At 42.1% G+C, this 23279-nt stretch overlaps 1 long non-coding RNA gene across 1 annotated transcript; it reads left to right on the top strand.

Moving 5' to 3' along the window:
• The first annotated feature begins 3670 nt into the window (after positions 1 to 3670).
• Positions 3671 to 4690, top strand: LOC138667587 (uncharacterized). The gene is made up of 3 exons (XR_011318839.1): positions 3671 to 3803; positions 4409 to 4509; positions 4632 to 4690. It is a non-coding gene; the product is annotated as an uncharacterized lncRNA (long non-coding RNA).
• Positions 4691 to 23279: the final 18589 nt, after the last annotated feature.

The raw sequence follows: 23279 nt of genomic DNA on the forward strand, positions 1-23279 counted from the left end.
TCTCGAAAAATCTCTTTTTTTAGGCATGATCTTCGACACCTCTCAAGCCTTAACTATCCTTCCCCAGGACAAGGTCCTAGCCCTTCGGTGGGAAGTGAGGAACCTTCTACAACCATACCCTCATACGATTCGGTCCGGGATGAGGGTGTTAGGAAAGATGGTTGCAACCATAGAGGCGGTTCCGTTTGCACAGTTTCATCTTCGACCCCTCCAACGTGCAATCCTATCAGCATGGAACAGAAATCCTCTCTCTCTCAACCGCAAATTTCGGTTGTCTTTCCAGACCAAACAGGCTCTCGCTTGGGGGCTAAACAGCTCTTCTCTACTCAGGGGGAAGCCTTTTCCCCCAACCAATTGGCTAGTGGTCACAACAGATGCCAGTCTCCTGGGTTGGGGAGCAGTGTTCTTCCATCACACAGCTCAGGGACGCTGGTCTCCTCGGGAATCAGAACTCCCCATCAATATCTTAGAGATTCGAGCGGTCCGGCTAGCCTTGTTACGTTTTCACCATCTTCTGGCGGGTCGCCCTGTCCGGATTCAATCGGACAACGCCACAGCGGTAGCTTATATAAATCACCAGGGGGGCACCCGCAGCAAGGCAGCCATGCAGGAGGTAAAACTGATTCTACTCTGGGCGGAGAGAAATCACTCTGTGATCTCAGCAGTCCACATTCCGGGAAAAGAAAACTGGGCGGCAGATTTCCTAAGCCGTCAGGGTCTAGCCTCCGGGGAATGGTCTCTCCACCCCGAGGTATTTTTGCAGATATGCCATCTTTGGGGAACTCCAGACGTGGATCTAATGGCGTCCAAAGTGAATGCCAAGGTGCCCAGTTTTGTCTCTCGGTACCGAGATCCCCAGGCTATCGCCATGGATGCGCTGGTACTGTCTTGGAACTAATTTCATCTCTCTTATCTGTTCCCTCCTCTGGCACTGCTCCCGAGAGTAATCAAGAAGATCAAATCAGAGAGATTGCCGGCCATCCTGATCGCTCCGGATTGGCCACGACGGACCTGGTATGCAGACCTGGTACAACTTCTAGCCGGGGTTCCTTGGCGGCTCCCCGATCGGCCAGATCTTCTATCTCAAGGGCCGATCTACCACCAGAACTCAGAGGTCCTACGTTTGACGGCCTGGCCGTTGAATCTTGGGTTTTAACTCAGGCTGGCTTTTCTCAAGAAGTGGCTGATACCATGATCAGTGCACGTAAGTCCATTTCGGCCAGGATTTATTATCACACTTGGAAGGTGTTTCTTTCCTGGTGTAGAGAACGCGGGCTGCCCCCTCTGCGTTTCTCCGTTCCTAACATTCTAGCCTTCCTTCAAGCAGGCCTGGATTCTGGGCTTGCTCCGAGTACCCTTAAAAGGCAGGTTTCGGCTTTATCGGTACTTTTTCAGCGCAGGATTGCTCCTAATTGTCAAGTCAGGACTTTTTTCCAGGGAGTCGCTCATAAGGTACCTCCTTATAAGACTCCTTTGGAAGCTTGGGACCTTAATCTGGTCTTAAGGGCTTTACAGGACGCTCCTTTTGAGCCTCTTCAAGAGGTTTCTTTGCTGTTTCTCTCTTGGAAGGTCGTATTTTTAGTGGCCATAACGTCCATAAGACGGGTATCGGAGCTGGCAGCTCTTTCTTGTCGTCCTCCTTTTTTGCGATTTCATCAGGACAAGGTGGTGCTCAGACCAGCACCGTCCTTTTTGCCGAAGGTTGTTTCATCATTTCACATTAATGAAGATATTGTTCTGCCCTCTTTTTGCCCGGCCCCTACGCACCGTGTAGAAAAAGCTCTCCATACTTTGGATCTGGTGAGAGCTCTGAGGAGGTACGTTTCCCGTACGGCCCCCTTTCGCCAGACGGATGCTCTGTTTGTCCTTCCGCAGGGTCGCAGGAAGGGATGCGCGGCTTCAAAATCTACCCTGGCCAGATGGATAAGGGCGACCATTCAGGAGGCTTATCGCTCCATGGGCATGACGGTGCCGGCCGGAATCAAGGCTCATTCGACTAGAGCAGTGGGGGCTTCCTGGGCCGTTCGGCACCAGGCCTCAGTAGAACAGGTTTGCAAGGCTGCGACCTGGTCTAGTCTGCATACATTTGTCAAACATTATAATGTCCATTCCCAGACCTCTGCAGATGCAAGTCTGGGTAGAAGAATTCTTCAAGCGGCAGTGGCGCATTTATAGACAAAAATTATCTGGATGTCTTTTTCTGGTGAGTGATTTTTCCCACCCAGGGACTGCTTTAGGACATCCCACAGTCCTGTGTCCCCCAATGAGGCGAAGGAGAAATAGGGATTTTTGGTTACTCACCGTAAAATCCTTTTCTCCAAGACGCTCATTGGGGGACACAGCTCCCTCCCTGGTAGCCTTATGGCTGCTTTGGTTATATCTGATTACATTAGTCAGTAGGATCTTTTCTAGACATAAAGTTTCTGTATTTCTGCTGTTATATTATTTTTTGTGTTTTTTGTTCTCCTACTGCTTTTTGCACCAAACTGGAGTCTCTGGTAGCCAGTGTCAGGGTGTATACGATGAGGGAGGAGCTAACTTTTTTTTTTTTTTTTTTTTTAAGTTTACTTAGTGTCAGCCTCCTGGCGGCAGAAGCATACACCCACAGTCCTGTGTCCCCCAATGAGCGTCTTGGAGAAAAGGATTTTACGGTGAGTAACCAAAAATCCCTATTTCTGAGGTGGCTGGGGGCAGGTGTTTTTAGCCAGAGAGGGGCAAATAACCATGGTCCCTCTCTAGGCTATTAATATTTGCAATTATCTATATGGCAACACATTTTATGAGTCGTAATATATGCTATTTTGGTCTCTGTGTTACCCCTATGTGTTGCCATATAGATAATTGCATTCTGTTGCTATAATAATTTGTGCACACAGTTTATGACTTTGACACAATGTCTTATGTACAGTGTCTTATTTATATCCCCTTCTTATATTGAATAGCATTCTGGCACTATTTCCCTGGAATATTACACCTTGTGGCACCACAATTATTTATGTGGTACTATATAGTATTTTAGAATTGATGATCCCGTTACAGACGAGACTGTTATTTTTACACTCTGTGGATACTAATGTTGGAATTATTATTTGCATATATTTTGATATTTATTGGAGATTTTTCTATCTTTTCTCATTCGATTTTATGAGTCGTAATATATGCTATTTTGGTCTCTGTGTTACCCCGTACCCCTTTTTTCCACCTGGTTTTGTTTTTCCCTTCTACTTATGTTATGTGATTTTTTATGATTAATAAAATTACGTTTACTATGATTCTATGAGTTGTGCATTATGTTATAGGTTTGGTAGAGTTCAGTTTATTAAAAAAGTTTTTTTATATGGAAAAAACATCAATTCAAAAAAAATCACAGCATTTTCTGAAGTGGGTTCCTCCTGAAAAGTAAGGGTATGTGCACACGTTGTGGATTTGCCTTAGGAATTTCTGCTGCAGATTCTTCCCTCTCTTGCCAGAAAACGCAGGTGCGGTTTTGTTGCCTTCTTGCTGCGTTTTTTGTGCTGATATACATGAGGTTTTTACTGCGGTTTTGTATGCGTTTTTGTAACCTACATAAAGATAATACAATTGTAAAAAAAAAAGATTGATGTCATTTCCTAGTCCAACCTCTTCTGATTCTCCATTTTGGAAAGCCTTCCATTACCCACAAAATGAGTTCACAGGAAATGTCACAGCGGAGCACACAGCATGGCGAAGACAACACCGAACATCAATTACGCCTACGCAGGCCATATCGTCTGTTACTGTTAGGAGTGTTGCTACAAATGTTGACTCGTCAAAGACAGCAGGTTAGCTAAACTAAGAATGACATTTCTTTGGCTGGTTTCACATTTGCTTCTCTGTGCGCAGCATATTATCTGCACAGTTCCGCATGCTTACCTATCTTTAACATGGTGTACGCAGGGACACCTGTTTGCATGCGTCTGCATACGCATGCGTTGGTTTTTATTGTGCGCCGAGGTCCAGCAAATGCAACATGTTGGATTTTAAGGCGTCAATTATGCAGTCATCTGCATGCGGACAATTGCGGATTACTGCCTTATCATTACTGTGTATGCAAACACATTGTTACTCAAGGACATGTGTATCCATGCGTACAATGTGCTTGCCTACTGGGACTGCGCAAGTCCATTTGTTTTGACATATTGACACACGTTCTTGTGGAAATATTGAACGCATGCACATAAACCACAAAGGCATGCACAATCATTGTTTTTGTTGCCGTAATGCGTAAGATTGTTTTTTAAAAATGGTGTGTAATCATGCATTTGCATACCTTTTCCCATGCGTTTGCGCATGCAGATGATACGATGCGCATAAATACAAATGTAAAATTTTCCTTTTACCTTCATTTTTTACTGTGCTGTGCAGTAACCAATATTTTATTTCTTAGGAGCGGCACAGAAGGAGGGTACAAAAGATGTGGGTGCACCCAATTGTGGCAGAGCGGACAGCAAAGGGGCACTTTCACGTGCTATACAGAGATTTGAGGAGGTAAGTTACCCGTATGTAAATAAAATTATATATGTAAAATGTTAAAAATAAATAAATATATACATATATATATATATATATATATATTACCTAACCTTTGTTTATGCTTTTTTTTATTTCAGATATCCAGAAAAATTTATCACATTTCGTAGGCTATCCATCCCAGCATTTGACCGCCTTTTAACGATCTTGGCACCTGAACTGACTTTTGCAAATACGGTGATGAAGAAGTCCATCTCTGCTGAGGAAAGGCTGCTCATCACCTTGCGGTAAGTTTTTTTTTTTTTTTTTAACCCCTTTCTGACATTAGACATACTATCCCATCGAGGTGGGGTGGGCCAGTATGGGCCCATATGACCACCGACTGGATAGTACGTCATATACGATCGGCCGCGCTCACGGGGCGCGTGATCGCAGTGTTCCGGCGGTATAGGGAAGCAGAGGGAGCCCCCTCCCTGCGCGCTTCCCTGAGACCCCCGGAGCAACGCGATGTGATCGCGTTGCTGCGAGGGTCTCTTACCTCCTCCTCCCTGCAGCAGGCCCGGATCCAAAATGGCTGCGGGGCTGGATCCGGGTCCTGCAGGGAGGTCGCTTACCAGCGCCTGATCAGAGCAAGCGCTGGTAAGCCTGCAGGAGTGCACATCAGATCGCTGATCTGAGACAGTGCACAGCAAAGTGTCAGATCAGCGATCTCACACTATAACATGATGCCTCCCCCCTCGGGGCAATGTTATAGTGTAAAAAAAAAATATTCACATGTGTAAAAAAAAATTAAAAACAAAATTCCTAAAAAAAAAATATATTGTTCCTATAAATACATTTCTTTAAATAAAAAAAAAAGTAAAAGTACACATATTTAGTATCGCCGCGTCCGTTACGACCCCACCTATAAAACTATATCCCAAGTTAGCCCCTTTAGTGAACACCATAAAAAAAAAACGAGGCAAAAAACAACGCTTTATTATCATACCGCTAAATGAAAAGTGGAATAACGCAATCAAAAAGATGGATATAAATAACCATGGTACCGCTGAAAACGTCATCTTGTCCCGCAAAAAACGAGCCGCCATACAGCGTCATCAAAGAAAAAATAAAAAAGTTATAGTCCTCAGAATAAAGCGATGCAAAAATAATAATTTTTTCTATAAAATAGTTTTTATCGTATAAAAGCGCCAAAACATAAAAAAATTATATAAATGAGATATCTGTTATGATGCGGTGGTCTAGGAGCAACATGGAACGAGCTCTGAAGGACGTGGTAACTGTACTGACCGCAGTCCCTAAGCTCAACACAACACTAGAAGCAGCCGTGGAATGCTCCTTACTCTCCCTATGCATCTTGTCACAGCCTAAGAGCTAACTACCCCTAAAGACAGAAGCAGGAAAACTATCTTGCCTCAGAGAAAATCCCCAAAGGATAGATTAGCCCCCCACAAATAATGACTGTGAGTGGAGAGGGAAAAGACATACACAGAATGAAACCAGGATGAGCACAGGAGGCCAGTCTAGCTTGATAGATAGGACAGGATGGAATACTGTGCGGTCAGTATAAAACACTACAAAAATCCACGCAGAGTTTACTAAAAATCTCCACACCTGACTAAAGGTGTGGAGGGTAAATCTGCTTCCCAGAGCTTCCAGCAAGACAGAATTAATTCATACTGATAAGCTGGACAAACATAGAAAGCTCTGAACGGATAAGTCCACAATCTGTGAACAGAACAGAGCAAGTAAGAACTTAGCTTTGATGAACTGGTCAGGAAAACAGGGAAATCCAAAGAGATGTGAATCCAACCAGAAACCATTTACAAGTGGCACTAGCTGAAGGAACAGCCAGACTTAAATAGCCGAGCAGAAGAGAAGATAAGTGGAGGCAGTTGATGACAGCTAACTCCAAGGAGCAGCCATACCACTTGAAACCACAAGAGGGAGCCCAAGAGCAGAACTCACAAAAGTGCCACTTACAACCACGGGAGGGAGCCCAAGAGCGGAATTCACAACAGATATCGCTGTAATCGCACTGACCCGAAGAATAAAACTGCTTATCCATTTTACCAAACGCGGAATGGTATAAACGCCTCCCCCAAAAGAAATTAAAGAATAGCTGGTTTTTGGTCATTCTGCCTCACACAAATCGGAATAAAAAGCGATCAAAAAATGTAACGTGCCCAAAAATGTTACCAGTAAAAACGTCAACTCGTCCCACAAAAAACAAGACCTCACATGACTCTGTGGACCCAAATATGGAAACATTATAGCTCTCAAAATGTGGTAACGCAAAATATATTTTTTGCAATAAAAAGTGTCTTTCAGTGTGTGACGGCTGCCAATCACACAAATCCGCTAAAAACCCGCTATAAAAGTAAATCAAACCCCCTTCATCACCCCCTTAGTTAGGGAAAAATTAAAAAATTAAAAAAAGTATTTCCATTTTCCGGTTAGGGTTGGGGCTAGGGTTAAGGCTACTAGAGTTGGGGCTAAAGTTAGTGTTCGGGTTGGGGATAAAGTTAGGGTTTGTATTATGTTTAAGGTTGGGAATAGGGTTGGGATTAGGGTTAGGGGTGTGATTAGGGTTACTGTTGGGATTAGGGTTAGGGGTGTGTTTGGATTAGGGTTTCAGTTATAATTGGGGGGTTTCCACTGTTTAGGCACACCAGGGGCTATCCTAACGCGACATGGCGTCAGATCTCTATTCCAGCCAATTCTGCGTTGAAAAAGTAAAACATTGCTCCTTCCCTTCCTAGCTCTACCGTGTGCCCAAACAGGGATTTACCCCAACATATGGGGTATCAGCGTACTCAGGACACATTGGACAACAACTTTTGGGGTTCAATTTCTCCTGTTACCCTTGGGAAAATACAAATCTGGGGGCTAAATATAATTTTTGTGGAAAAAAAAAAGATTTTTTATGTTCACGGCTCTGCGTTATAAACTGTAGTGAAACACTTGGGGGTTCAAAGCTCTCACAACACATCTAGATGAGTTCCTTATGGGGTCTACTTTCCAAAATGGGGTCAAATGTGGGGGTTTTCAATGTTTAGTCAAATCAGTGGCTCTCTAAACGCAACATGGCGTCCCATCTCAATTCCAGTCAATTTTGCATTGAAAAGTCAAATGGCGCTCCTTCCCTTCAGAGCTCTGCCAATGCGCCCAAACAGTGGTTTACCCCCACATTTGGGGTATCAGCATACTCAGAATAAATGGCACAACAACTTTTGGGGTCCAATTTCTTCTCTTACCCTTGGGAAAATAAAAAATTGGGGTGAAAAGATCATATTTGTGAAAAAATATGATTTTTTTATTTTTACGGCTCTGCATTATAAACTTCTGTGAAGCCCTTGGTGGGTTAAAGTGCTCACCACACATCTAGATAAGTTCCTTAGGGGGTCTACTTTCCAAAATGGAGTCACTTATGGGGGGTTTCAATCTTTAGGCACATCAGGGGCTCCTCAAATGCAACATGGCGTTCCATCTCAATTCCAGTAAATTTTGCTTTATAAAGTCAAACGGAGCTCCTTCCCTTCCGAGCTCTGCCGTGCACCCAAACAGTGGTTTACCCCCACATGTGTGGTATCGGCGTACTCAGAACAAATGGCACAACAACTTTTGGGGTCCAATTTCTTCTCTTACCCTTAAGAAAATAAAACAAATTGGAGCTAAAGTAAATTTTTTGTGAAAAAAAGTTAAATGTTTTTTTTTTTTTTTAAACATTCCAAAAATCCCTGTAAAACACCTGAAGGGTTAATAAACTTCTTGAATGTGGTTTTGAGAACCTTGAGGGGTGCAGTTTTTAGACTGGTGTCACACTTGGTTATTTTCTATCATATAGACCCCTCAAAATGACTTCAAATGTGATGTGGTCCCTAAAAAATATTGGTGTTGTAAAAACGAGAAATTGCTGGTCAACTTTTAACCCTTATAACTCCCTAACAAAAAAAATGTTTGGTTCCAAAATTGTGCTGATGTAAAGTAGTAGACATGTGGGAAATGTTACTTATGAAGTATTTTACATAACATATCTCTGTGATTTAAGGGCATAAAAATTCAAATTTGGAAAATTGCAAAATTTTCAAAATTTTTGCCAAATTTCCATTTTTTTCACAAATAAACGCAAGATATATCGAAGAAATTTTACCACTATCATGGAGTACAACATGTCACGAGAAAACAATGTCAGAATCGCCAAGATCTGTTGAAGCGTTCCAGAGTTATAACCTCATAAAGGGAACAGTGGTCAGAATTGTAAAAATTGGCCCGGTCATTAACGTGCAAACCACCCTTGGGGGCTTAAGGGGTTAAAGGAGTCTGTCATTTTTTCAATTAAAGGACTTTATTCTGTGTGTATTTTTTTATACAATATCACTATGGGGCTAGTAATGTGGGCGTCTTATCGACGCCTCTCCATTACTAATCTCTAGGCTTGTTGTCACTTGACAATTCAATGGTGACATCAACCCCCAACTATCACCCCACTTGCCACAGCACCAGGACAAGTGGGAAGAGCAAGGCTAAACGCTAGAATTGGCGCATCTATCCTGGGGTAGCTGAGAGCTGATGTTTTTAATCTGGGATGGGGCCAATATCCATCGTGCCTTCCTAACCTATTAATATCAGCCCGCAGCTGACTGCCTTGCCTTTGTTGGTTATTAATTATTGGGGGACCCTCTGTAATTTATTTAGGGTCTCCCATTTTAATAACTAGCAACAGCTAAGTATAGAGTGGAGAGCTGATATTAATTGACTAGGAACCTCCATGACTATTACCCACCTTCTAAAGGCTATAACATCAGCCCCCAGCCATCAGCTTTCCCTCTTCTGGTTATAAAAATTACACTGGAGTCCATTTTTTTTTCAGAAAAATAATCATTTATTAATTAAAAACATGCATAGTAAGCTGCACACACACTGTACTAATTATATATGTCACTGACATCCTTATAGCTATCTATTCTATGTGTATATATCTATTCTATTCTAACCTGTTACACTGTGATTTTACTGAATGCGGCAGATGAATTGCCGGCTTTTCATAAATCTATTATATATATGTGTATTGGAGACTATCTCCTTGGAAAAATGTGTAAATTACAGAATTGCTCTATGTAAAATCTCATGTTAAAATCACATGGCATTCAAATGTCAATCGGATGCTAAGTGTGAAAAATCTTATTGTACTGGCATGAAAATTGCATGTGTCTTGCATGACACTAGTGTTACTTTTCTGGACCAAAATTGGAAGGTTTTTTTTCTTCCATAGTGATTGGTACGAGCCCTTAGCCTGTGTGTTTGGATCCCATATTAAATCAATTTAATTTCCTTTGGTGTCGAAGAGGTTAACGACCCTTTCTATTCTGGTCAGAAACATGCAACTTGCTTTCCCTCCAACACAATGGTGATTGTGCTGGTAAGATTTTATTAAGTCTAACTGGGGTAAAGTACCATCTTGTGATCAGTTTATAATAAGTTTCATGCAGTGTAGCGCATGTATTGGATTTGTATACTGTTTTAATAGATGTTTCCCATTGTTCTGAATCTTTAGTAAAGTTCAGATCTTTCTCCCAGTGTGTCATGTCAGTTGTCTTTTTAAGATCAATGTCATTATTTACAAGTTTATATATACTACGTTTTCCATTTTATTTCATTCTTGAGTTCCTCGATCAAAGTGATTATTGGTTTAGGTATTTGTAGTTGTTGGTTCTGTTTTTTGTCTTTTTTTTTGTTTACGTATCTTTAATGTCCAAGTATTTTATTAACTCTATATTATCTAATTTATCTAATTTATATTTTTCTTGAAGTACATAGAAAGGTAATAGTTCTTTAGTTTCTCCTTGATATATGTCATTTAAGTGATTGACACCTTTTTTTGTGGGAAAAAGGGAGACATCAAGCATATCTTTTGGGAATGTACCTCGATTAAAGAAACTAGGAAAAAGTGGAACAACTGATACAACAGACTGCGCACAATGATATAAGACTCTCTCCACAATTAACAATTCTAGCAATAGGGATAAAGGATATTCCAAAAGAAAATATCTATATAGTCTCACATATAATAATGGTAACAAATCATTTAATTGCATCCCATTGGAAAAGGAAAGACCCTCAAAAAAATAGAGGACATCATAAAAGAATAGCTACACATAATGTGTATGAATATAATCACGCCATAAGACACAATAAATTTCCCAAATATTAAAAAAATTGGGCCCCCTGGAATAAAGAATTCACAACACTATTCACCTAGTCCCCTCTAATCACAGGAGAGAAGGAAAGGGAAAAAGAAAATCCGTATGAGAAGTCCTCGGGTGGCTGACAAGGATCCCTCCTTTTGCAATGGGAGAATTAACAAGAAATGTAGGCTTGGAATTCAAGAATTTGTTTTCTTAAATGTACAATTATTAGAAACGTAATTAGAAGTAAATACCGTATAGTGTGTATTATTGGTGGATATAAAGTTGGTGCAATTGTATTTTCTTTAATAATAGGTAATAGTATGTTTATAACTGTTTAACCAGATAGATATTTTTATTGTTTTTTATGTTTTGTTTTGTTTTTTTTTTAAATGAACTATACAGCATTTACTCCTGTTTTTATCTGAGATTTGGATATACCCATTCATTTACCCTTCTAATCCCCCCCTGCTTAATAAAATTTGCTGTTGTCCTTCCCCCGACTATCTCTTCCATTAAAATAAATATGTCTTAAGTTTCGTAAAATATTGAGAGAAGACACTTAAAAGATAGAAGTGATATGATACATACACAGCTTATTGTTGTTGTTAAAAAAAATTGTTTTTGTTTTTTCCTTTTGGAAAAAATAAATAAAAATCTATTGAAACAGCAACATGCTGCTCCATTTCAGCTGCATGTGATCTGGTTGTTAACCCTGCCTACAAAACCTGGGCAGATCCTCTCTGTCTTGCAGTGAAATCTCTGCTTCCTTGCTCTTGGAGACGTTGTGCAAAATATTAGTTCCTTGTAGCTATTGGCGATTCGTCTTCATGTGCTGTGTGCTAAAGCTAAGTGTTTTGGAGATAAGTTGTTGTAGAGGTGTGTTTATCCCCTTGTCCCTTTTCCCGTTTAGTTTATTCCTCCCGGTCCTTATCCTCCTTCCCAATTAGACATGAGCAAATATCTTCGACTCCCTCCTTATTCGGCAAGTTATTGCGCTTACCAAAGAAGCTGCAGCGGGAACCCGGATACCTATACTCATAGAAAAAGACATCATACTATAACGGAGATCACCAGAACAGTAGTCCAATACAAAGTGTAGTTTTATTAGGGTATGCAGAACATTCCAAACATTAAAAAAACATTTAAAATACAAAAAAGTTGCCCAGAAAAACAGTGAAACCAACCACCGCACAGAACCAAGAGATGGTATTTTGGCACCTGATAGGAAAGCAACAACAATATTGTCTTGACTCAATGAAGAGATGGTAAAGCACAAATGTATAAGTCATGCAATGAAAAACTTCTTATAAATAAATGGACAGTTGAAGTGCTTATATATTAGATAAACCCTGGCCTATTGATGAATAATTGTCTGTAGAACAAATAAATAACCTCCAACCCAGAGACAATGTATATTTCAAGAGATGTCCATTGGTCAGGTACCACTGAGAAGCCCAATGCTGTCATAGAGTGCAGTTGTCATCAATAATAGTCAGCTCCTTGCATGATAGCCAAAAAGGGACCCAAAACCCCATAAACAGTTGGAGCACCCCCAGACACAGGGCCACGCGTTTCGGTACCGGGCCTCTCTGGTTTGGTTCTGAGGCTGTCACGGTGGCTAGACCCGGTCCGCGACCCTGCTAAGGGGCGTCCAATGAAAGTAGTGTTGCAGTCTGTCAGGGGTTCGTGACGCCACCAGTGGTGTTCGGTCAGGGTGACCGACGCTGCTATGGGGTCCACTGGGGTGATGGAATGGCAGCTGGATGGTATACCTTCCCACAGGTGAAGTATGTCCCCAGGGTGTGAGGTGCAGTCAATAATGAGGACACAAGGTTGCAGTCTCTTTACCTCTTTACTGAAGGCTTCAAGATCCTCTATCCAGAGTACGTTTAACAGGGCTTTCAGAGACCGGCCGGTCCGATGGGCACATCCAGAGTTTCCTTCACAGATGGAAATCGTTGCCTACCACTAGCGCTTGTGTGTTGTAGTCCTATCCTGCTGAGCATTCGGAATAGTCCTCACAACTGCTGTTCTCGTTCGTCGTTCTCTACAGCTCTCTCTCTCTCTTTCTTTGGTTCCAGATGTTACTAGTTTCTAACGTCCCCCAGGTATGTTATGGCTAGGACGCCACCCGTATGACGGGAAGGCTTGGAGGTCTTCCGGGACCCTAGAGACGCCACTCTCCCAATGTTGCCCCCTATGTCTTCGTAGGTGTAGAAGGTAGACAGCCAACCTATGACTGACTGTCCAGCGGAGTTTGAAGTAAGGCCTGAAGTCAGTTACTCCTACGGTGTTCCGGCCACCGACTACGCGCCTCAGTAAGATGTTGCCTTTCGCTCTCTCGGCACGACTCTTATGGCTCTCCTTTGTGCTTGATCTCGTTTACACGGTTCAACAATATCCTTCCCTTCGTGTCTCTTTCTTTGGATACCGCCGCAGGGTGTGCAGGTGCGGTTCCGTCGCGTTCTGTTCGTTAGGCACCTGCCAGGTTCCCACGCTTGACAGGGGCCCCCCTGTGCCTTCTCCCTGCAACACCCCCTGCCACGGGATGTTGCCTGGTTCCAACCCAGTCAGCTTCTGACTAACTTCCTCCCCAGCCCCTAGTTTTACCAGTGTGAGGAGTGGCCCAATAAATAAAGCCTTTTTCTCCCCCTAGTGGCCGGAGTGTGAAGTGTAATGTGTTCTTGTGATACCTGGTCAGGAGAACTCCTTAGTGCCATCAGACGTACCGCTGCTCCCCTTAGCGTCAGAGCGCCATACTGCAACGACCAGGTCTCTGGGGCGCTGCACAGTACCCATGTCTTAGAAAGATATTACATCAAACAGGAAAGAACATTTGAGTAAAACAAGAGGGGAACATGAGGCAGAATATACACGATAAAGAGTCTAAATAGACAACCATAGGGGTCAGGCTCTCTGCACTCAGCATATAGTCACAATGGGGCACCATACTTATTTAGCATCACCAGGTGAGGAAAATAGTCCAGACGTCAAAGGGTCCATCTGATCAGTAAGTCCTAACAGTCAAAGTGCTGTAGGTCCGTGGGGCTCAGAAGCCCAATGCGTGTCACCACACAAGGTGGCTTCGTCAGGGGCAAGAGGCAGCGGGAACCCGGATATCTGGAGCACTCCTGCTGATCAGCTGTTCGGCTCCACAGCTGCATGTGTCGCGGCTGTGTGACAGTCACAACACATGCATGGAGAGCCTGGGTGTTATGACTGTGACGCTACGGGTATTGGAAAATTGGGCAATTTTTTTTGCAAAGTTTGGAATTTTTTTTTACTATTTAGATAAAAAAGAATTTATTTTCTTCGACATTGACCTTCTGTGACAAATGGGGTCAATGAAAGATTAGGTTATAGGTATATTATCATTTCCTACATTTATGGCATATTAACAGCATTTTTTTGTCATACAGTGTATTTGTATTGCTTTAACGTTACTGTCCTTTATCAATATATGTTGCAGTGCCTTCCTAGTCATTTTTTCAAAAGAAGATCAACAAGATAACACATCACGGATCTGTCAGGATCATCCCTATTAGATGGAACTTGCATCCATTGACTTATGCTTGATCATGGAGTTCCTATTAAAAGTGCTCTGTCGAGACAATGCCACTGTAGTGATATCAGGTATGTAAATGAGGCAGACCTTGCCCTTTTTGCAGGAGAGCCCTAAGGTAGCACAATGTCGAATCATCCTGTACAATTAGACAGTCTTGACGTGTGTCAGATCTGCTCCTCCTACATTCCTCGGAATCTGTCATCTCTGGCAGCTCAAGCCCAGACTCATCCAACATAACATACTGTACATCCCAAGAGGAGGAAGCGTCTGATTAATGCCCAATGGACACCTTGTTCCAATAAATGAGGGAAATAAAATGCTTTATAGACAAATATAAGGGAGAAATTCCATTTCTTGATCACATTTCAATAGAAATAAATCAACCTTCTAAGACTTTGCAGCTTCCTAGCAATGCTACTATTTTCACCAACTGCATTAGCAGTGGGTCCATGTATAATTGATCTCATGTGTAAGACATTAGTTTTTACAACAATTTTTTTTTTTTTTTTAAAGCATTGAGTCTGAACAACATAATTAGCCTGTTCTATTTGTTCTGTGTATGTTATTGGCATATTGACTTACAATTTGAAAGACAGACAACCTACATTAGGAAGCATAAAGAAGGCAGCAGCGCTGCAGTCCTGTCACTGAATTTCCCATATACACTTTTGTCTAAAAATATTTGGACAGTGACACAAATTTTAGCTGCTTACCAAAACAGACTCAGATTTAATTTGAGGGTATTCACATCCCAATAGGATCATATAAAGCAAACATGACCAAGACACATGATCCAAATTACCTGCCACATATTAACCCTGATCATGTGCCTATTAGGACTAATGAACCCATCATCATAAATCACATATGAATACCACCAGAACAAAAGATGATGCAAATGGTCAATTTTATAGAAAAAAATCAATATAAACTTTATTAACAACGATTAAAACACCACATCATACCAAATTGGGACAGAGAGTGAAACATGGAACAACATATACACTCTGTGAGATATGTTGTGAATTCTGTGGCAGAGCTCCCTCCTGTGGTCACAAGTGGTACTTCGGCTGATTCTCTCTGTGAGCTTCTGTTGGTTGAGGGAAGTGGTACTGCGGCTTCTGAGTTTCCTCCCTCAGGTGATCTGGTGAGGTCGTTAGGTGCTTCTCTACTTAACTCCACCTAATGCTTTGATCCTGGCTCCCTGTCAATGTTCCAGTGTTGGACTTGCTTTTCCCTGGATCATTCCTGTGGCCTGCTGCTCTGCATAGCTAAGTTCTTCTTTGCTATTTGTTTGCTATTTTTTCTGTCCAGCTTGTCTAATTTGTTGCTGGAAGCTCTGGGACGCAAAGGGTGTACCTCCGTGCCGTTAGTTCGGTACGGAGGGTCTTTTTGCCCCCTTTGCGTGGTTTTCTTTAGGGTTTTGTGTAGACCGCAAAGTTACCTTTTCTATCCTCGCTCTGTTAAGAAAGTCGGGCCTCACTTTGCTGAATCTATTTCATCTCTACGTTTGTCTTTTCATCTTAACTCACAGTCATTATATGTGGGGGGCTGCCTTTTCCTTTGGGGTATTTCTCTGAGGCAAGGTAGGCTTATTTTCTATCTTCAGGCTAGTTAGTTTCTCAGGCTGTGCCGAGTTGCATAGGCAGAGTTAGGCGCAATCCACGGCTGCCTCTAGTGTTGTTTGGAGAGGATTAGGGATTGCGGTCTGCAGAGTTCCCACATCTCAGAGCTCGTTCTATGATTTTGGGTTATTGTCAGATCACTGTATGTGCTCTGACCGCTATGTCCATTGTGGTACTGAATTGCCTTTCATAACAGAGATACATAGGTGACTGACACAGTCACCCGGCACAACAGCCAAACACCATGGTATCTATATATACATGTGTTTAGTCCTATACCTGGACCACCACCAGTTGTAGCTACTACATATTCTATTAATATTGCACTATATACTGCTATCCTGTCGCTACACACTGGTATAGCTAGAACACATACCCCCGCATATCATGGCTGACAATTCACATTAGGGGCCGTATAATCGGCAAACAGCATTACCTATATAGCGGGGATACCAGGGTACGGCTGGAGTCCGGGCGAAAGCGTCTGCCCCAACACGCATTTCGGACCTTATCCTTTTTCAAGAGGCCATGTTGAACTACTCACGGCCGGTCTTAAATAGTGTCCTTTCAGTGTGCATGGTGACGACGTCACCGGAAGTTGCGCTCCTGGCCCGGAAATGACGCGCCCCGTCGTCGAGGCAACCACAGCAACAACAGGCACCAGCGTCACACAAAGGGAAGGTCACATGACCCAACCTCCGTGTAGAGAGGCCGATAACCAGCGGCCACCACGGTGCCCAGGCGGTGAGCACGTGCAGGGCAGGGACAGCAACCCCACAGCTCAATAAAGAGCATGTACCCAATCTGCACATAAACAACATATAAGACAAGGAACATACAATATAAAAAGAGCAACCAAGATATGTTGAGACAATAAAGTGAATCTTGTATGGGGTATGGAGGCAAGATGAACATAATGCAGTACAAAATACCCAAACCAGATAATATATATCAAGATGCATAAAGTTTATATTGATTTTTTTCTATAAAATTGACCATTTGCATCATCTTTTGTTCTGGTGGTATTCACATCCCAATAGGAGCAAGAGTTTACTAATTACAGCTCTTTAATATGTAGCTGCCTCTTTTTAAAGGAACCAAACAACCAAAAATAATTGGACAATTATCTAAAAAATGCTTTATGGGCTGTATAGGCTTTTCCCTTGTTAATAAATCATCAGTTAAGCTCTTAAAAAGTCTGGAGCTGATTGCAGGTGTGGCATTTGCATTTGGAAGCTGTTGCTGTGAACCCACAACATGCGGACAGTGAAGCGTTCAACTGAAGAGAAACAGTCCATCATTAGGCTGAAAAAAAGGAACTCATCAGAGAGATAGCAGAAATGTTAGGAGTGGCAAAATAAACAATTTGATACATTCTCAAGCCACATATCCAACCCCTTGCCTCCTCCTGCCGACTCAAACTCAAAAATATTTCCCGGATCCCCTTGACCATGAAACCACAAAAACACTAGTGCACTCCCTTATCGTCTCCCGCTTCGATTACTGCAACCTCCTACTCTCTGCTGCCCGACTAATCCACCTGTCTCCAGGTTATTCTCCAGCCTCTCCAAGCCCTTCACTGGCTTCCTGTTGTCAGAGGCTCCAGTTCTATCACATACAAAGCCATTCACAACCTGTCTCCTCCATACATCTGTGACATGGTCTCCCGGTATTACCCACACGCAACCTTCGTTCCTCTCAAGTTCTCCTTCTCTACTCCTTTCTTATCTCTTCTTCCCACAACCACATACAAGACTTCTCCCATCCTTCCCCCATACTCTGGAACTCTACCCCATCACATCAGACTCTCGCCTACCACGTAAACCATCACAAAGAACCTGAAGACCCACCTCTTCCAACAAGCGTACAACCTGCAGTGATCCTTAGTCTGCTGAACCGCCGCATCACCAGCTCCACCCTCTCCTAGTGTATCCTCACCCATCCCCTGTAGACTGTAAGCCCTCGCGGGCAGGGTCCTCTCCCCTTCTGTACTGGTGTGTACCTTGTATTGCTTATGTTTTGTTGTGCTTGTCTATATTTGCCCCTTTCACATGTAAAGCGCTATGGAATAAATGGTGCTATATAAATGTATAATAATAATAATAATTCTGGAAATAAAAAAAGAGTGCACAAGTGAGCTTGAAGTAAAAAAAGGCCTGGACGCCCACGGAAGACAACTGCTTTAGATGATCACAAAAAACTTTTTAAGGTGAAGAAAAACACCCCCATTTTCCTCCACATTTGTGGTGGAAAAAAGTGTGTCTTATAATCTGAAAAATATGGTAAGTCTCCCACAAAGAAAAGACTTCATGAGAGCAAATACAGAGGGATTACCATAAAGTGCAAACCTTAATCAGATTTAAAATTAGAAAGGCCACATTAGATTTTGCAAAAAAAAAAGTCTAGACAAGCAAGCGCAGTTCTGGAAAAGCATTGTTTGGACAGATGAAACTATGATCAACCTGTACTAGAGCAATGGAAAGAAGAAAGTATGGAGGGGGCTTGGAACGGTTCATGCTCCACATCCTCTGTAAAACATGGTGGAGGCAATGTGATGGCATGGGCATGCATGTCTTCCAATAGCACTAGTGTTTTTTGATGATGTGACTGAAGACAGAAGCAGTTGGATGAATTCTGAAGTGTACAGGGCTAAACTTTTGCTCAGATTCAACCAAGGTTGATTGGACGACACTTCACAGTACAGATGGACAATGACCCAAAACATACTGCGAAAGCAACACAGGAGTTTAACCCCTTTCTGCCATTGGACGTACTATTCCGTCCATGTGGGGTGGGCCCTACTTCCCAAGGACGGAATAGTACGTCCAGCGCGATCGGTCACGGACCACCCCGACAAATTAACCCCGGCACACCGCGATAAAACATGATCGCGATGTGCCGGCGGTATAGGGAAGCATCGCGCAGGGAGAGGGCTCCCTGCGGGCTTCCCTGAGCCCCCCGCAGCAACGCGATGTGATCGCGTTGCTGCGAGGGTCTCCTCACCTCCCTCCCTGCTCCAGATCCAGATCCAATATGGCCGTGGCATCCGGGTCCAGCAGGGAGGGTGGTGGCTTCACAGAGCCTGCTCAGAGCAGGCACTGTGAAGCCTGCAGTGCTGCAAGTCAGATCGGTGATCTGACAGAGTGCTGTGCAAACTGTCAGATCACCGATCTGTGATGTCCCCACCTGGGACAAAGTAAAAAAGTTTAAAAAAAAATCTCCACACATGTAAAAAAAAAAAAAAATCCTAAATAATGAAAAAAAAATATATATTATTCCCATAAATTCATTTCTTTATCTAAAGAAAAAAACCAAACAATAAAAGTACACATATTTAGTATCGCCGCGTCCGTAACGACCCCACCTATAAAACTATATCACTAGTTAACCCCTTCAGTAAACACCGTAAGAAAAAAAAAAAAAGAGGCAAAAAACAACGCTTTATTATCATACCGCCGAAAAAGACAGATATAAATAACCATGGTACCACTGAAAGCGTCATCTTGTCCCGCAAAAAACGAGCCGCCATACAGCATCATCAGCAAAAAAATAAAAAAGTTATAGTCCTCAGAATAAGGCGATGCAAAAATAATTATTTTTTCTATAAAATAGTTTTTATCGTATAAAAGCGCCAAAACATAAAAAATGATATAAATGAGGTATCGCTGTAATCATACTGACACGAAGAATAAAACTGCTTTATCCATTTTACCAAACGCGGAACGGTATAAACACCTCCCCCAAAAGAAATTCATGAATAGGTTTTTGGTCATTCTGCCTCACAAAAATCGGAATAAAAAGCGATCAAAAAATGTCACGTGCCCGAAAATGTTACCAATAAAAATGTCAACTCGTCGCGCAAAAAACAAGACCTCACATGACTCTGTGGACCAAAATATGGAAAAATTATAGCTCTCAAAATGTGGTAACGCAAAAAATATTTTTTGCAATAAAAAGCGTCTTTTAGTGTGTGATGGCTGCCAATCATAAAAATCCGCTAAAAAACCCACTATAAAAGTAAATCAAACCCCCATTCATCACCCCCTTAGTTAGGGAAAAATAAAAAAAATAAAAAAATGGATTTATTTCCATTCTCCCGTAAGGGCTAGGGTTAGGGTTAAGGCTACAGTTAGGGTTGGGGCTACAGTTAGGGTTGGGGCTAAAGTTAGGGTTAGGGTTTGGATTACATTTACGGTTGGGATTAGGGTTAGGGGTGTGTCTGGGTTAGAGGTGTGGTTAGGGTTACCGTTGGGATTAGGGTTAGGGGTGTGTTTGGATTAGGGTTTCAGTTATAATTGGGGGTTTCCACTGTTTAGGCACATCAGGGGCTCTCCAAACGCGACATGGCGTCCGATCTCAATTCCAGCCAATTCTGCGTTGAAAAAGTAAAACAGTGCTCCTTCCCTTCCGAGCTCTCCCGTGCGCCCAAACAGGGGTTTACCCCAACATATGGGGTATCAGCGTACTCAGGACAAATTGGACAACAACATTTGGGGTTCAATTTCTCCTGTTACCCTTGGGAAAATACAAAACTGGGGGCTAAAAAATAATTTTTGTGGGAAAAAAAAGGATTTTTTATTTTCACGGCTCTGCGATATAAACTGTAGTGAAACACTTGGGGGTTCAAACTTCTCACAACACATCTAGATAAGTTCCTTGGGGGTCTAGTTTCCAATATGGGGTCACTTGTGGGGGGTTTCTACTGTTTAGGTACATATGGGGCTCTGCAAACGCAATGTGACGCCTGCAGACCAATCCATCTAAGTCTGCATTCCAAATGATGCTCCTTCCCTTCCGAGCTCTGCCATGCGCTCAAACGGTGGTTCCCCCCCACATATCGGGTATCAGCGTACTCAGGACAAATTGGACAACAATATTTAGGGTCCAATTTCTCCTGTTACCCTCGGGAAAATACAAAACTGGGGGCTAAAAAATAATTTTTGTGGAAAAAAATTTTTGTTTTATTTTTACGGCTCTGCATTATAAACTTCTGTGAAGCCCTTGGTGGGTCAAAGTGCTCACCACACATCTAGATAAGTTCCTTAGTGGGTCTACTTTCCAAAATGGTGTCACTTGTGGGGGTTTTCAATGTTTAGGCACATCAGTGGCTCTCCAAACGCAACATGGTGTCCCATCTTAATTCCTGTCAATTTTGCATTGAAAAGTCAAATGGCGCTCCTTCCCTTCCGAGCTCTCCCATGCGCCCAAACAGTGGTTTACTCCCACATATGGGGTATCAGCGTACTCAGGACAAATTGTACAACAACTTTTGGGGTTCAATTTCTCCTGTTACCCTTGGGAAAATAAAAAATTAGAGGCGAAAAGATAATTTTTGTGAAAAAATATGATTTTTTATTTGTACGGTTCTGCATTATAAACTTCTGTGAAGCACTTGGTGGGTCAAAGTGCTCACCACACCTCTAGATAAGTTCCTTAGGGGGTCTACTTTCCAAAATGGTGTCACTTGTGGGGGGTTTCAATGTTTAGGCACATCAGTGGCTCTCCAAACGCAACATGGCGTCCCATCTCAATTCCAGTCAATTTTGCATTGAAAAGTCAAATGGCGCTCCTTTGCTTCCGAGCTCTGTCATGCGCCCAAACAGTGGTTTACCCCCACATGTCGGGTATCGGCGTACTCAGGACAAATTGTACAACAACGTTTGGGGTCCATTTTCTCCTGTTACCCTTGGTAAAATAAAACAAATTGGAGCTGAAGTAAATTTTTTGTGAAAAAAAGTTAAATGTTCATTTTTATTTAAACATTCCAAAAATTCCTGTGAAACACCTGAAGGGTTAAGAAACTTCTTGAATGTGGTTTTGAGCACCTTGAGGGGTGCAGTTTTTAGAATGGTGAAACACTTGGGTATTTTCTATCATATGGACCCCTCAAAATGACTTCAAATGAGATGTGGTCCCTAAAAAAAAATGGTGTTGTAAAAATGAGAAATTGCTGGTCAACTTTTAACCCATATAACTCCCTAACAAAAAAAAATTTTGTTCCAAAATTGTGCTGATGTAAAGTAGACATGTGGGAAATGTTACTTATTAAGTATTTTGTGTGACATATCTCTGTGATTTAATTGCATAAAAATTCAAAGTTGGAAAATTGCAAAATTTTCAACATTTTCGCCAAATTTCCGTTTTTTTCACAAACACAGATAATATCAAAGAAATTTTACCACTATCAAGAAGTACAATATGTCTCGAGAAAACAATGTCAGAATCACCGGGATCCGTTGAAGCGTTCCAGAGTTATAACCTCATAAAGGGACAGTGGTCAGAATTGTAAAAATTGTCCAGGTCCATAACGTGCAAACCACCCTTGGGGGTAAAGGGGTTAAGGCAAAGAAGTGGAATATTCTGCAATGGCAGAAGTCAATTACCAGAGCTGAACCCCATCGAGCATGCATTTTAATTGTTTAAGACAAAACTTAAGGCAGAAAGACCCAGAAAACAAGAAACAACTAAAGTAAGCTGCAGTAGCAGCTAGCAAAGCATCACAAAGGAGGAAACCCAGTGTTTGGTGACATCCATGGCTTCCAGACTTCAGGCAGTCATTGCCTGCAAAGGATTTTCTAAAAAAAAATATTAAACACGAACATTTTATTTACCATAATCCCTTAACCCCCGGAGCTATGTTCGGTTTTGCTCTTTCGTTTTTCGTTCCCCTTCTTCCCAGAGCCATAACTTTTTTTTATTTTTCCTTCAAAATGGCCATGTGAGGGCTTATTTTTGTGGGACTTTTGAAACACACCATTGGATTTACCATGTCATATATTAGAAAATGAGGAAAAAAATTCCAAGTGCGATGAAATTGCAAAAAAACTGCAATCACACACTTGTTTTTTTTGTTTGACTTTTTTGTTAGGTTCACTAAATTCTAATACTGAACTGCCATTATGATTCTCCAGGTCATTACGAGTTCATAGACACCAAACATGTCTAGGTTCTTTTTTATCTAAGTAATGAAAAAAATTCCAAAGTTTGCTAAAAAAAAAAAAATGTGCAATTTGCTGATACCCGTAGCTAGAAGTTGCCACATCTTGATCGACTCTGCTACATGGAGGCAATGCTCAGATCGCCACAGGGTGGCGCTCATAGCAATTCGCCATCAACAACCATAGAGGTCTCAAGAAGACCTCTGGTTGTCATGTTGACACACTGATGACCCCCAATCATGTGACGGGGGTCACCGGGTGCGCACATTTCCGGCTGGATGACCGGAAGCGCTTGTTAAATGCCACTGTCAGAGTTTGAAGAATCATCCAGCAATTTTGATTCCTTGTTCTTTTTCATCAAGTCAAGTGTTCCTGATCATAGCTTCTGCATATGAATTGAAGAGACATGGTGACAGGATGCAGGATGTGTCTGATGGCTCACTCTACTTTAACCCCTTTCCGACATCGG

Source organism: Ranitomeya imitator, chromosome 2, assembly GCF_032444005.1.
Source record: "Ranitomeya imitator isolate aRanImi1 chromosome 2, aRanImi1.pri, whole genome shotgun sequence".
Classification (NCBI taxonomy): Eukaryota; Metazoa; Chordata; class Amphibia; order Anura; family Dendrobatidae; genus Ranitomeya; species Ranitomeya imitator.